A 3,407-nucleotide genomic window follows, 5' to 3' on the forward strand; every position below is an offset into this window, starting at 1 on the left:
TGTGTGTGTGTGTGTGTGTGTGTGTGTGTGTGTGTGTGTGTGTGCGCGTGCCCCTGTGGAGGTCAGAGGACACTCCTGGGGAGCAAACACACAGGTTGGCTTGGCACCAAGTGCATTTGCCTGCTGAATCCTTTCGCTGCCATTTGTTTGTCTTTTGAGATGATTTTGTTTATTTGATCTGACTGTGTAGCCCAGGCTTCTCTTAAATTAGCTATTCCCTCCTGCCTCAGTCTTGGGAGTGTTAAGATTATAGGCATGTGACACTACACCTGACTTACATTTATTCTTTGTTTTTGTTTTGTTCTGTTTTCTGAGACAGGGTTTCTCCGTGTAGCCCTGGCTGTCCTGGAACTCACTCTGTAGACCAGGCTGGTCTTGAACTCAGAAATCAGCCTGCCTCTGCCTCCCAAGTGCTGGGATTAAAGGCATGCGCCACCACTGCCTGGCTTACATTTATTCTGTTTCTTTGTTTTTTGTTTTTTTTGTTTTTCAAGACAGTTACATTTATTCTTAATGTTTTCTTTTCTGTCTACTCTCTTCTTCAAAGTCTCAGTATGTTGCCTGGATGGCCTTCAAACCTCTGGGCTCTTGTTTCTACCTCCTGAGTGGCAGGGACTTGGGGTGCACACCACCACACCCAAATTAATACTGACCTCTTATCACACTTGTGCAGACAAATTATAGGACTGCTGTCTGGAGCCCAGGCCAACTTGTTAGGGAGGAGAAAGGTCCAGACACCCTATGGGTCTGGACATTTGAAAGACAGTAGATTTTATTTGTTTGTTTGTTTGTTTTTTTTGTTTTTCTTTGTTTGCAGTCTCACCTTAGCTCAGGCAAACCTGCACCTAATTCTCTCTGTAGTTAGGCTGGTTTTGAACTCACATTGGTTCTACCTTACTCGTACCCCTGGAATACAGGTGTGAGCCACCACGCCGGGACAGCGTGCCTTTACCTTCCTTGCTCCTAAATCTACAAACACCTGAGGGTAGTTGTTGTGCGGTTGGTGAGCGCAGGTTGTGTTGGGTTAAGTCATCTTGCTTATCAAGATTACGTGACCCTTTGTGCATAAACTAAGAGGATTCTTTTTTTTTTTCAGTATTGAGGCCTGAACCCTGCTGCCAGGGCCTCCTAAGCAAACGCTGAGCTAGACCCTTAGCTCCCTGACCTGAAATCTCAACCCCTTCATGCCTGACATTCGTGACTGCTTTCCGGATGACCTTGTGTCCTCCTTTTCCCCTAGAGGCGGCCTCAGAAAGCTGTTTTCCTCTTAACACTTGTCTCAGGTCTTTTAGCTGAGGGAGTGCAGCCGCCTGGGCGGGGCTGGTGAGTGAAGGGGTTGGATGGTAGAAGCCTCTAGAGAAGCAGAGGGGAAATAACTGGAGTTCTCACGAGTCCTAGCTTCACACCGACCCTCCTGTTGCTCTCTGGCCAACTGGAGGTCTCCTGGGCATTGCCTATTCTCCCCATGTTTCTGTATCTGGACCCCGGGGGCTTGCCTATAGCCAGTCCTCAGGATGCCCTCTTCCCTTGCTAGAGCCTCAGCCTGCTAGCCCGAAGCTCACATGCTGGGGTTAATTTCTACCAACTCTAATGCCTTCAAATCCCAGGCTGAGCCTTCAGGCCAGGGTACAGCCTGCAGAGCTGACTCATGTGAAGTAGCTATTGGGTGACAAAGGTGAGAGTGGGCAGAAGCCTCCAGCGGCCCCTCCCATACCCCCCTTCCCTCACCCTCCACCTCCAATCTGGGCTCCAAGCCACTGCCCCACGCAGCTTTCAGGGGAAAATGTCCTGATCTAAACTGAGACCAGTGCTATTTCCTGGGTCACAAGATCTCCACTGTGCCCCCTGGACAAATCTTGGTGACACCGGGTCCTTGAGCTGCATGGCTGGACAGGCTCCAGGCCTTGATGCTGCTTGCAATCGCAGCTTCTGCTCGAGGCGTTTACCCCAGCAGCTTGGCAAGCTAAAGCAACCATTCATCCCTACTGTTTCCAAAAGGGGACTTCCTCTGATGGGAAGCCCGTCTGATTCTAATGGGGTCTACATCTTGCCTTAAGTGCTGCTCCTAGAAGACCCTAGCGCCAGCCTTCTGGGAGTAGAAACTGTGCACTCCCTCAGGAGAAATCCACACGCCCCCCCTCACACCCCACCACCGCCGTCATTCCAAACACAACACACCCCAGTGAACCGCAAACATCCTCCCTCCTACACACAGATGGATCTGATCTACAGAGGCGTTAATTCCTCAGGACCTGAACAGCCGCTGTTCCAGGTCCAGGGAGACCCCTCACGCCGACCTTCAAGGAACAAGAGAGGGGCCTGTCGCTGGACACCCAGGATGGTCTCTTCCCACCCTCTTCCCCATCAAAACCTTTTCTCCGACAGAGCTCGGTCGAGCCATTTCAGGCCCTTACGTGGCAGTGTGCGGCGCCCTCGTGTGGCCCATAGCCACCCTGCATGCTGGCCACCTGGACCTCAGCTCGCGGCTTAACCTCAGTTCCCCTGGCACACCTGGCTGTCCCCTCCCCCATCCGTTTCCCCCAGCTGTCCCCACCGGATGTCAGGGCTCCACCTATTCCTCCTACCGTGGCTTCCTGTCGGTCAGACCAGGTTAACCTGCTCTTTCCATTAATGGGAGGCTTTGAGAGTCGCGAGCAGGAATCCTGCCACGCTTAGCAGATGCCCTGCCGAAGTGAATTTCCTCATGTGTCTGTCTCCCTGCCCACTCTGAAAGGGCTTCGTCTAGGAAGTGAAGGAAAGGAAAACAAAAACAAAATTAGAAAACCAAAGCAAGTTCGCAAGAAAATCAAGAGTCGCCCATCATCATTCACCGACCTTTAAAAACTTTATCCACAGGAGGGAATGCGAACTGACTTTCAAACGTTAAAATTTATGGGAGGCTGTTGGTACAGGGCACATAGCTAAGGCAAACAAAGATCAATCATGCTGAATGGAGCCAAAACCATGATGATGGTGGTGGTGGTAATAATAATAATAATAATAATAATAATAATAATAATAATAATAATAATAGCAAAAAGGGAAATAGCTGTAATCCTGAGTAGGCTAGTTTAGCTGTTATGAATAGAAAATCCTCTTTGAATTAACCTGTACAAGCCCAGTTAACTTATTTTTGTGAATTTTTGTTGTTGGTTGGTTGGTTTATTTTTTATTATTTTTATTTTTATTTTTGAGATGGTCTCACTATGCAACCCTGGCCAGCTTGGAACTAACAGAGATCCACCTACCTCTAGGTCCAGAGTCCTGGGATTTAAAGAGTGCCAGCTCAGCTCAGTTAACCTTTTGATTGGCTGATTGATTGTTTGATGCTGGGAACTGAACTCACCTCAGAGTCTTGTCACTCATCAGCTGTTGCCACTGAACTGTCCCCCCCCCCCCCCCCCCCC

Source organism: Mastomys coucha, unplaced genomic scaffold (genome assembly GCF_008632895.1).
Source record: "Mastomys coucha isolate ucsf_1 unplaced genomic scaffold, UCSF_Mcou_1 pScaffold16, whole genome shotgun sequence".
Lineage (NCBI taxonomy): Eukaryota > Metazoa > Chordata > Mammalia > Rodentia > Muridae > Mastomys > Mastomys coucha.